Genomic DNA, 13,678 nt, shown 5'->3' with positions numbered 1-13,678 from the left:
GACCCTGGGATCATGACCTGAGCCGAAGGCAGATGCTTAATGACTGAGCCACCCAGGTGCCCAAAAAACAATTTTTATTATATTGATCTTTTTTATATTATCTTTATTTCTCTTTACAGTGAATTTTTAATCCCATTTTCTAAAAACACTTGAAATTTACCCTATATATATAATGAGAAACACTTATTTTACCTCCATTCTTTCTGTATAAAAAATGATGCCCAATTGTAGACTAGTATCATTTTATAGTTATGTCAAGGGTTGGAAAAGTTGTTGGTAGATTGAATGCAAATATTTATAGTGCAAATTATGTGCAGTATAATCATCTTCCATGCAGTCTGTAATAATCTTGACAAATTTAGTTAAGTTCTTAAACTAATTAAAAAACACCAAATAGCTTTTTCTGAAATAACTATGTACATGTCACAGAGATTCTATTTTTGTTTTGAACTTAATAATAACCATACCTGTTGTAACACACACAGCTATGCTTCTTTTGTTATAGTAAATGTCACTTCTCTTTATCAGTGCTATACAGTATGACAAAATGCATGCGTCAAGAATATTTATGAAAAGTAGGTGTTTGAGAGCAATTATTTTTAAAAATTTTTTTAAAGATTTATTTATTTTAGAGAGAGAGAGTAGAGGGAGATGGAAAGAGAGAATCTCAAGCAGACTCCCTGATGAGTGTAGAGCCCAGTATGGGGCTCAGTCTCATAACCCTGAGATCATGACCTGAGCCAAATCAAGAGTTAGATACTTAACTGACTGAACCACCCAGGCACCCCTTAAAATTTTTAAAACACATCATCATCTATATTGACAGTGGTTGTATATGCATCAGAGATCATTATAAACCATACAGCTATCATTAAAAAAAAATATTTTTAAAAACATTAAATTATTTTAAGGTTCTTTGTTCATTATTCATATTTTCCTAAATTTTTAAATGTCATGCTTATTCTAAATCATAGCTCACTAGTTTTGTTTCTTTTCTTCATTATATAGACTCTCTGAAGCCACATGCTATCTATTCTAGTTTGTTCTCATTCTTTTAGATTAAGTACTTAGATTCAAGGATCTCTTTCTCATCTCAGTTCACCAAAGTGTACAGTAACTTCAATTGTATTTTTGAGATTTATAAAATATAGAAAATAAGAGAGGAATACAAATAAACAGAAGTGTAACAACAGGTAATTTTCTACCTTGTGCACAAGACAACGTGATTTCTTTTGTTTTTTCAGGCGAAGTAGGAAATATAGGGCATGTTATTGTATTTCATATAATATTTCTAAGATATAACTATAGGTAAAATTACTCTATATCTCTCAGCATAATATACTTTATTGCTAAAATATTATTATAATCGTCAATTGATTCATTAAGGAATACCTAACATGTAAATGAACAAGGAAAGTTATGTTATGTCTTATTCTATAAAATACTTTTCAAAATTCATAGGAAATTTTTCCATTTCTGCAACACATTGAAAATTATAAAATTGAGATGAACAAAGTCATTTGATAAGAAAGTTGAGAAAATTTTTCCTACAAAATTAGCACTTTAGTCTCATCAGAAAGGAAAAATAAAATTGAGGCATCAAATGTGGACATATGAATTTAAGGTCCCTGAAGATTTTCTTGTTTTACTCAAGGTGAACATACAAAACATAATAATTAAACTCCTAGGAATGAAACTTTTCTTACTCTTTAGTCGTTTTAAAAGATAATTGTTGAAACAAAAAATAATGACAGTGTCATTATTATGCCATCTCACAGGTCAACCAGTAGTCATGTCCCTTCAGTAACCTCCCCCAACACTATGTATTTAATATCAGAGCTTTAAAATACATAAAGCAGAACTGAAATAAGAAATAGATGAACTCACGATTATAGCCAGAGATTTCAACATCCCCCTTCTCTGTAATTGATGAAACAAGTAAGGTTATAACAGAAAGGATTGAACAGATTTTAACAAAGGAAGGCAAGAGGAGGCTGGAAGTGTTTTATTAAGTTAGAGAGCCAGGATCTTGTAGGGAAAGGAGGGGAATAAGCAGAGGGAGAGAAGAACAATGCAACAATGTAAGCATGAGTATGGTCAATGAGTGAAGACTCCTGCAAATGCTGGAAGGGATGGGAATAAATGCAAGGATGATGAGTTAGTCAAGGCAAAAAGACAGGCACAGATAAAAGGGAGAATGAAGATTAAGAAGCTTTTGATTTGAGGGTGAAATTAAAGGAGTCTATATACCCTTCTCCCTTCCTATATTTGGGTTGCTTAGTACCACTGCAGATACCATGTGGTCCTGCAGAGGGATGCCAGTACAGATTTATGGTGTCCAATCATTACTGTAGATGTTTGCAAGTCTCCTTCTCTTCTATTTCCTCAATCTTCCCCTCCCTTCCTCATGCTAAATATTCCCCCTGGACAATCATATACATGTTAATGACTCTAATTATAATCTTGGTACTTATGACTCCTAAGTTTACAGTTAGCCCAAATGACTTGCCCTTTCCAGATCCTTATGTCCAATGTTGATGCCTTCTACTCTGCTCTACCCGGAAAACTCCCCAACTCAACATGTTCAGAAGCATACCTATGGTTTACATCTATTGTCATGTAAGATGGCACACAAACGTCCACTCACTGAAGCCAGAAACTTGAGGGTCACCCTAAATTTGTCCTTTCCCTTACTCTATATTGAATAAGTCATCAATTTCTATCAGAACTTCTTTATCACCCCTACCACTGCCATTTTCCTACTGCTAACATATTGTGGGCTCTTGTTAGTTTTCTCTTAGAGAAGAACAAGAACTTACTAACCATCAACAAAATGAAAAGGCAACCTACTTAATGGGAGAAAATATTTGCAAGTCATGTATCTGATATGGGGTCAATATTCAAAATATATTTAAAAACTCATATAACTCAATAGCAAAAAAATAAATAATCTGATTTAAAAATGGGAAGAAGATCTAAATAGAATTTTTTTTTTTTTCAAAAAAAGACATGCAGTAACCAACAGGTACATAAAAAGGTGCTCAACAGCATTAATCTTCTGGGCAATGCCAATCAAAACCATTCCCTACCTCACTATTCCTAAAAATTCCTATTCATCTTTTAGATCTCTTCTCATGATCCTTCCCCATAAAACTTTCTAAGATTCTGCCACTCAGTCTTGAGTGCTCCTTCTCCTATATACCTATGTGCACTTTGACTTTCATAGGATTAGGTGCTGAAAGAATTTGGTACAAATAAAATCATGATAAATCAGAACATGATTTCACATCAATAAGATTTTACAAGATTCCCAAAGTAAGAAGGTGGGAGTATGAAGGAAATTTCAGAGGAAAGGGAGTTTAGATACTGGTTGAACTCTGTGCCATTTGGACTGAGTTCTGGGAGAGAGGAAAGGATAGGGGACAGTAAGTGATAATACAATGTCCAGATTGATTGTAGAATCTGAAAGTAGAGACCAGAGCCTCTCTTCCTGAGCAGACCCTCAGGGAGGGATGGAACAATAGGAGAAAAATGGCAACGTCATGTATCTCAGCAGACAGGGCTGCTCAGGATGTAACAGAAATAGGATGATGACATTGTGGGCCTGAGAGGTACACATAGATAGGGTCTCAGCCACAGAGTGGATTTTCAGGACCCATGGGTCTTGTGGCAGCAAAATTTATTTCTGTGCACCAAGGAAGGATGCAGAAGTAGCAAGAAGAGCTGCCAGAACTAGGGTTCTCACTCACTGGAACCAGCAATAATGCATCATAACTCCTGTGCGCAAATGACATTGAGTCAGTTAAGATTTACCCTTGGAGTTGCTTAGGTGTCCAACCTTTTTCCTCATCTCCAACTCCAAAGGTAAATTGTAACTGATAGCTCATCCTGGTAGCCATGCCAAGTCATGGGGATTTTACTGGGGGTTCTAGAAAAATCTTTGTTCTGCACAGAAGGAGGCCCTGGAAGGGACAGTCCCTTTCTGTCTCTGAGTGTTGCTGTCTCTTGATATCTCTGCAACCACTCCAGCCATTTTATAGTCATAAGGCAAGATAACCTGAGAGCAAAGCTAATATAAGGAGGAGGAAGAGAAACAGATGAAAAACCAAGGTCCTTCATGACGCTGAGCCACTGTAACTGTTCTGAAATCTAACCTCCAATTAAGTGAGGTAATATATTTTTCTTTATTATTTAAACCACGTTGGGTCAGGATTTTCTGTTATTTGAAATCAAAAGCATTTGAATTATATAATTATAAACCTAAACTTGCCCTCTGAAAACCAGCACATTTTGCTGGTTTTGTTCATTTGCAAGAGTTTCATTATCAATTGTATGCCATTATGTGTTGAAATGGTTCAATAAAATATCAAATAAATGGCAGAGAGGGAGGCCAAGATGGAGTATATAGTACATGTTGTATAAAAACACTCAGCTGAGGGTTGTGCAGACAGCCTACACTGGTTGAGGGATCTTATAGTGTAGAGAACTGAGACTCACAGGTAGTGTTCAGTCCGCACTGCTAGTTGTCATTGTCCAAGGGCACACGACAGCAGTTGGCACGTGAAGGGATATACATGAATGTTTTCTTAGGAAAATATCTCAAGGAGAGAGATTGTACATTCAATTAACTAATAATTTTAGATAACTATAAAATTAATCTGTGCTGCATGGTTGGCATCAAACGGGATCCCTATTCAGTGTGCTTTCATGGTCTCTGTTCTCCAGAGACTAGAAGCCTAAAGAACAGAAAAGAAAGCAGACAGTGGGAGTCACACAGGCTGGTGGGAGTAAGAATCTAAGAGAGGGAGGAGGAAGGGTTGGAGCAGGGGGAAGGAAGGTTAAAATGCAAAGGACCTAGGGTGGCGCTGATTGCTCTTCAGTTCCATCTGATCATGAAACCTGGTTGAGGAGGGCAGCAAGTAAGGGTGGAACAATGTGACAGTCTGAAATCATTAGGAAAGGTGAGTAGATGTAATAGCAACAAAGAAGTGGCAGAGATGGTGGGCCAAAAGAGAGATTTGAGAGTCTGATATCGAAGAGACAGACATAGAGGGGAAGGGCTAAGATGTAGCTAAGCCGGCTGATGTAGGTAGTGAGTGTGGAGGATGGGGGACAATGAAGGACAGGGGGAGAGACAGTGTGAGCACCACATGCTGGCTTATTATCCTGTCATCTGTGTGGATGGAAAGAGAAAGGCCATTTCAGAAAATAGCATAATCTTTCATTATTGGCCAAATATTCCACATGCAGAGATTTAAAAAATTGCATTAAATGAAGGTATTTAGCATAACACTAATCATCTCTTTTTACTTTGAAAACACAAAGAGATACAGTGCATATTTTATTAAGATGTTTGCCTTAATCTGCTTCAAAATGCAGTCACCATATAAACTGGCTTGCTGAGCCATTTCTAGGGGAAAACTATGGACTATATTGTTTTTTAAATTTCCTTTGCAATGTCTGATATTTTATGACAACTTTCTGCTCTGCTTACTGAGAAAGGTTGAGATGAAACAAAATTTTTTTAATCTGTCTCTTGTTTAATTACTTCCTTCTCTGTGGTGACTAGTATCTTTTTGCTTTTGTTCTTCCCTTGTGTTTATTTTTGTTTACTACCTTGCAGGTTGTTACCCAAGTAGAGCGTTTGGACTTTGCAGCCTCCTGAGCACCATCAGACCCTTCCATTGAAGACTCAGAATGAGAGCATTGGACCACACATCCTGGATGTTCTGTAACAATTAGTTAGACCTAAGGTCTTGGTTTCAATATTTTTCTTTGAGAGCTAAGACTAGTATATGTCGTATGGATTGATGAAAGAACTTGGACTTTGAGACTCAATGGGTCTTGTATTTTTTCCTAATTATGACTTCTACAGAAAGTTATTTAACCTTTCTATGCCTCAATTACCTGTCTGTAAACAGGCAGTGACAGTAATGTTCATCTTCCACATGTCTTATGACAATTAGGTGAAATAATGGATTATGATATCTGATTAAAATAAGCATTCAATGAATAGTAATATCCTCCTCTAATTTTCTTCAGATAGGTAGATTCAATTTTTTAAACTAATAGAAAGACTTCATTTGGGTCTTTTGTTCCACTTTGTTTATGCTCCTCTGGCTCATAGGAAATTAAAAATTTGTTCCCAACCAAGCTCTCATCCTGGCCTTCATGTCTGATTTAGACTTTCATCATCCAACTGTCCTTTAAATTATCTTTCTTTTCTTCAAATAAGTCATTAAGGTCCCCTTTTCTAATGCCCTTTGCAATTGGCATTGCTTCAAATAATATGCGACTCTCATTAATATTAAACTTGCAAATGAAAATAATTTTCTCTCTTTCCTAAATTTTTTTTTTTTTTTTTTTTTTTAAAGATTTTATTTATTTATTTGACAGAGAGACAGCGAGAGCAGGAACACAAGCAGGGGGAGTGGGAGAGGGAGAAGCAGGCTTCCTGCAGAGCAGGGAGCCCGATGCGGGACTTGATCCCAGGACCCTGGGATCATGACCTGAGCCGAAGGCAGACGCTTAACGACTGAGCCACCCAGGCGCCCCTCTCTTTCCTAAATTTTTAAAGTACAATATGGATGATGTGTGTCTCTTTGAAAAGTTTTCTGTAAAATGCTGCTGATGGTTTCTTTCTCTTTCGTCTCCTTTCCTTAGCAGCAGGGGCATTCCTACCTGTGTCACCAATCATTACCATTGAGTGACAATTGCTGCATCTTACAGTGGGAAAAAAGCACTGAAATGGAAGCCAAGAGACTGGGTTTTAGCCCCAGCTCTGCTATCAACCAGCTGGGAGAAGCTGAACTAACTCACTAAATACTCTGTTACATTAAGTGATTAGAACAGAATTGCTCTTCCCAATAGTCTTGAGCACAACATTAACATTCTGTTCATTAAGAAAAAAAAAGGAAGAGTGTTTCATACCAGATTAAAGAGAATTAAATGTTTCTCAACAGCAGAACTTCTCAGGGCCTTTAGTATGCTAACGAATATGATGGATCTTTAGAAAAATATATATGCTGGATTTCCCAAATTTTTTAATCAGTAAGTACTATTTCATGATATTACTACTAAGAAAACAAGACAACTTAGGAAATTCTGCATGGGATAGTTTCTGAAGTCCCTTTCTCTTCCATAGTGCTGACTACTGATTAGTTGATGTTTAAATAACATTGAGTTAGTTTTTGCTGTGTACCAGACAATGTAGCAGCACTGGAACACTGGTCATACTGAGAAGAAAGATATATTCTCTTCCCACAAAGGTCTAGTAAATTTCTAGTAAGGGAGAATATGATACCAGAGTTATTCAAATCCAAATCATTTCTTAATTTTATTCATATCCCCGCCTCACACCCATCTTCAAAGATAGGTGAAACTAGGTATGTGTAGAGTGAGGGTCAGTCAAGCCTCTTTGGTGACAGTGGGTTGTTTATGCCAGCAAAGAAAACCCTTCTGCTCATTCCCACTGCTCTCCTAGGAGAGACACTTAACCACTACTACTCATTTTAGTGGTCTCTAAAGGGAGGGGTTGTTGCAAGGGATATTCTCCTACATAAAGAGAGCTCACAGACAACAAGAAAAATACAAATACCTCATTAAGGAGAATAAGTAGAGAAAGGACACATGAACTAAAAATCAACAAAAATAAAATAAACCTTAAAATGAAATGAAATATAGCATAGTATAGTATAATAGAGTATGATATGATATGATATGATATGATATGATATATGACATACACACACATACACCAAGCACCATGGTGGGCACTGGAAACAAAAAATAACTGGATTTAAGGGAATACAGAAAAATGACTGATAGATTTAAGGGAAAGGAAGAAAAGAAAGAAAAATGACTAATAGATTTAAGGTAAAACAGACACATAGACAAATAATTATAAAACACTGTGGTAATGCTAAGATAGAAAGCTCCAAGTGTCCTCCCAGAGCACAGAGGAGAAGTTCTCTCTCTCTGGACCATGCCCACAAAGGCATCCCAGGAGAAGGAGTGTCTTAGTTGAGTCTTGGAGGACCCAGACAGACAAATGAGGGAAATGAGTCTAAGCCAAGTATTCCTTCTTTTCTGTGGTATTATCTAAAAATAGTATGGCCCAGTAGGCCCCCAAACTTGTGAAACTTAATTATTGCCTCTTCCAAGTAGAGATAAAGGCTGTCTTCCTATTTTTTGACCTTATTCCTAAAACTTCCCTTTGGATATTTACTTTGTTTATATACCATTAGTCCCTTAATGCATAGCCCTAAATTTCTTAATTAACCTGTTTTCTAATAAAGGACTAGTAAAGTGTGTTTAACAGATTGAGGCACACTTGTTAGATATAATATCACATCCTCTTGGCCCACCTGATTTTAACCGAGGAATACTGAACAGTAATGTGCACTCTGCCACATCTCTCTGCTTGGCTATTCCTTAAGCTGTAGAGACCACTCACCTATGCACAGGGACCACCCCAAAATGGGGAGGTATTAATGTTTCCAAGCTCAGCCTTCAACCCATGGGGAACAGGAGGTGGTAGAATGCTTCAGTCTCCCTGTCTTGAAGTGGGACAATTCTGATATGCATTCTGCACAGTTCCTCAGAGGACCAGCAAAATTGCATCCCACAGGTTAATACACTCATCAAAGCACCATTGATTGGTCTTCCTACCATTCACTCTGTGGTAGGCAGAATGGCCCCCAAAGATGTTCACATCATAACCCCCAGAATGCATTAATATATTAACTTATATGGCAAAAGAGACCTTGCCAGTATGATTGAGTTTAAGGACCTTGAGATGGGGAGATTATCCTGGATATTCCAGGGGGGCCCAAGCTGATCACAGGAGTCTTCGAATGCAGAGAAACTTTCCTGGCTGTGGTCAGAGAGAGATGTGACTATGGAAGAATGGTCCTAGAGAGGCAAAGTTTTTGGCTTTGAATATGGCGGAAGGATTCATGAGCCAAGGAATGTAGGCAGGCCTCTAGAAGCTGGAAAAGGCAAGAAAACACATTCTCCCCTAGAGCCTCCAGAAATGAATGCAGGCTGCTGACACCATGCTTTTAGCCCATGAGACCTCTGTTGGACTACTAATCTACATAACTCTAAAATAATAAAATTGTATTGCATTAAGCTCTTAAGTTTGTGGTGACTGGTTACAGAAGCAATAGGAAATAAATATGCCTGTCTCACCTTTCTATTTCTTCACTTCTGTTTCCTAGAATAATCTCTGAAATAAACTACCTGCAGCCAAGTCCTTGTCTCAGGGTTCAAGTAGCATAAAGGACATGCCTTTTATTGAGGCAATAAGAAATGCCAGTTGTTGGGGATGCTGCCATATTTAGATAATGATGACTGTCCTCTGAGGACTAAGGTAGAGAGTAGGAGATGCTGTCATGGAACAGAATCTATAGTTTCAGTGGAGGTGATAAGCTTCCAGAGTAGCAGAAGCCAGAAGACATCGCAAAGGTAGACAAAAGTACCATAATGGGCAGCTAAGCCAGAGTGGTCAACAGTGCACCTTGGCCTATCTTGATCTGTCATGACAACTAATAGATCATTATTTTAGGGATGAGATAGATGGGCAGCTGACTAGGGAATTGCTTGATTTGTAAAACAAGAAAAAAATTCAGAGCTGGCAAGAAGAAGGTTAACATCTACTACTTCAATAGGGCATTGCAATTCCTTGCTCAGTTCCCATATCTGAGTCAAATCTCAGATGCAAGAGCCATTGATTGAAGCAGACACTTTTTCTTCTTGAGGAAGTACCCTGATCATCACTGCAAGTATACTTGGTAAATATTCCCCCAATACTTCCCCAAAAAGATGGGATGCTGTTTATCAGAGTAACTTCACACTGAATAAAGGGGAAAATTCAAACTCTTTGAAAGCTGTTATGTACAAGGCTTGAGGTAGCAATAATACCTGGGGGTCCCAAATTCCATCATAAGGGTTGTCATGGATGTTTACTGAGGCCAGGTGATAAATGGAGTCCTAAACCAACGCATCTTAGAGTCACTGCAATGATTCTGTGAACCAAACCAATATTTTTTGGAAGAAATTGACAAAACCTCTGGTCCCTTACTATTGCTATTGTTCTAATAATAATTCTTTTTAATCCCCATCAGTAAAGAGAAGTAGAAGTAGTTTGCTTTCATATGGAGAAAACAGCAGTTCACATTCGATGTCTTTCTCGGGGGCTATGTTAACTCTCATGCTCTCTGTCACAACATAGTGTCTGACTGTCTTAAAATTCTGCAGGACACTGACGGTCCTAAAATTCTGCAGAATGATACATTGGTCCAATGTTCTGATAACTTCATGTTAAGCAAAAAGTAGCAAGTACACTGGATGCTCTGCCAACATATTTGCATGTCAGAAATAGGAAATAAATTTATAGGTCCATCAAATTGGTAAGTTTTGTATAAGTCCATTGATCTGAGACATGCCAAGACAACCTCTCTAAAGTAAAGGATAAATTATTGCTCCATGTACCCCCTGACATTAAGAGGCATAGTGCTTATTGGAACTATTTAGATTTTGAGGCAATATAAGCCATACTTGAGAATATTCCCCCAACCCATTCTCCATCAGGTGACTTAGAAGGCTATCAGTTTTAAGGGGGACCCAAATCAGTAAACGGTTCTGCAGCAGGTCCAGACTCTAGTTCAACCTTCCCTGATTTAAGTCATAGGATCTTGCAGATACAATGGTGGTAGAGAGAACACTGTGTGAGTCTTTGGCAAATCCTAGCAGAAGGGTCCTAGGGTTCTAGAGCAAGGTCTCATGTTCCTCAGCAAAGGACTGCTCATCACTTGAAAACTAGGTCTTGGCATGCTCCTGAGCCCTAGTAGGGACTAAAAGCTTGATCGTGGAATATCAGTGACTATATAATATCAGTGACCATCAGATCTTCAAAGTCATAATGTTGAGTGGGTGCAAGAGCAATTCCTTGTATAGTGGAAATGATCCACTGGGGATCAAGCTCAGGCTGGTCCAGAGAGCTTTAGTAAAATACATGAAAATGTGGCTCAGACTCTCATCTCACCTATTGAACTGCTTTGCTCCCTCACTTTCTACCTAAGAACTCAGGGATTTTCCCGTGACCAGCTGATGAGGGAGGAAAATTCTCAGGCCTCACTTAATGGATGGATTGGCTCAGTACATTGGTGCAAGCCAAAAATGGACTGCTGCTAAATTACAATCCCACTCAGAGTAGGCCCTAAAGGATAATGGTGCAGGGAAATCCTCTCAGTGGGTAGAGCTGCAAGCATTTCAGGTCATCAAATTTACATGAAGGAAGAAATGGCCTGGGAAATAATATAAACAGACTCCAGTGACTTGGATGGTTGATCAAGAGCCTGGAATATTAGGAGAATGGAGGCAAGGAGTTTGAAGGGAGTTTGAGGGGTGAAACATGTGGATGGACTTGTGAAGTGGCACGAACTGGGAAGATATCTGTGCTCATGGCATTTCTCCCCAGAGATTAAACTTCATAAAGGATATACTCATGAATCCAATGGGCTGGATGTCAGTCAGGCTCCATCTTTGGTCACCCCAAAGGTGGTATATAAGAGGACTATGAAGAGAGTACCCCTACCCCTAGTGGTAGAGATGAAAGCTATTCATGGACCTAAAACATGAGCAACCTCTCACCAATGCTACTGCTGAAGACTGACCTATCAGTAGCAGGGACCAAATCTTAGGGAAGACTGAACACCTGACTTATACAGCCAACTTCCTCTTGACATTTCCACATACATACTGAAAAAACATCTCAAGAAGGAAGGAATGATGGAAGGAAGGGAGGGAGGGAGAGATGAAAAGGGAGGGAGGAAAGTCTAATGGATTGAATAGTGTCTCCCAAAAAGATATGTCTAAGTCCTAGGTCCAAGGTTCGTACCTCTGGTACCTATGATTATGACCTTATTTGAGAATAGGTCCATTGCAGATGTAATTAAGTAATTAAGTTAAGGATCTCAGGATGAGAACATTCTAGATTTGGGGTGGACCTTATAAGAGAAAGGAGAGGGAGATTTGAGACACAGAGATGTTGAGGGAAGAGACAATGGGAAGACAGAAGAGATTGGAGTTATGCTGTCACTAACAAAGGAATACTTGGAGCCACCAGAAGGTGGAAGGCAAGGAAGGATCCTTCTCTAGAGACTTTGGAAGGAGCATGGCCCCACAGACACCTTTATTTCAGACTTCTGACTTCCAGAACTATGAGAAAATAAATTCTTGCTGTTTTAAATCACCAAGTTTGTGCTAATTTGTCGCAGCAGCCCTAGGAACCTGATATAGGGGGGAAAAGAAGACAAATAAACAAGAATTGCAAATACTTGATAAGAGCTTCATCTTTGATATAATTTATAAATTGAGAGATAGTAAGTGATTGCAATGATTCCTTCTAGCCCTAAACATTCATGAGTCTAATCAAGGTCTTGCACTAAATATCTACTATATTTTGAAGGAACTAAGGAAAGACCAGGGAGATGGAATTCTGGTGCTACCTTGAGGTTCCCCTGCAGTATGGGTGTGTACACTGACTGGGTAAATCTTTTCTCCAGTAGTGGAAATATTGCATTGTTTTGTGGAAGAAGTACATGTGGGAAATTGCCCTGCAAGAATGCAGTGAAGACTATTTGATTCAAAGTAGTTAACACAATTTTTATATGTATAGAAGAAAGAAAATAGATTTTATTTAGTCCTAGTGCAGCAGAGATCGAAGAAAATGGAAAATACTGATGAACGTAATTCAGGTCTAAAATATACAGAAAAGTGAGGTTAATAAGCAAATTGGCCTCCGGCCCTAATATTAGGTTTCAGTTCTGCAGGTAGAATAATTTTGTAAAAAAAAAAATCGAACATTTTTGGTTCTCAACTTTGTTAATTAAGCAGGAAAGTTGGAGGTAAAAATTCTACTGGTTCTTAGGCAGAGATGTACGGTGTTTGGAGTGTGCATCTCAGAAATTCAAATATAGAGACAAACATAAAGATGTTCTGGTACTTTTTGAATGTCGATATTCAGGTGTAAATAATACAGATTCACTTGCTTAAATGTGATTTTATTAACTACACATTTTTGCTATCCACAATCACTCCCTGATGAGCTCTCTAAGTTTCATGGCTTTAAAATACCATTTTACTGCTGACACTTCCCAAATTTATATCTCCAGCTCAGACTTCTTCCCTGAACACCAGACTCACACATCCAACTGCCTCTTGACATCTCCACACACTTATTGAGTGAACCCCTGATGTCCCCCTCAAGCCTGCTGCAATGGCTCACTTCTTTGCATTCATTAGTGGCATCTCCATTCTCATCACTATTTTCCTCTGGCATCCCACACTCAATCCTTCATGAAATTCAGTCACTTCTCCCGTCAGGATACATCCAAATTCTGATCACTTCAACCATTGCCACCCTAAGCCAATTCCATCATCCTGACCTGAATCTTGCAATAGTCTTCCAACTGATATTTCTGCTCCCACCCTTCTACAATCTAATTCTCAAATTAGCCGCAGGGAAGATCCTTTTTAAACATAAGTGAGATCATGCCATTCTTTTGCTCAAAATCCTGCAGTTTCTTTCCTTCTCACTCAGGGTAAAAGGCTCCCCTTACCTACTTCCCTGAACTTGCCTGCAACTACTGGATCCCTGTCCATCCTCCCTTAC

The sequence above is a fragment of the Halichoerus grypus genome, chromosome 5 (assembly GCF_964656455.1).
Source record: "Halichoerus grypus chromosome 5, mHalGry1.hap1.1, whole genome shotgun sequence".
NCBI lineage: Eukaryota > Metazoa > Chordata > Mammalia > Carnivora > Phocidae > Halichoerus > Halichoerus grypus.
This window is presented reverse-complemented; position numbering follows the sequence as displayed.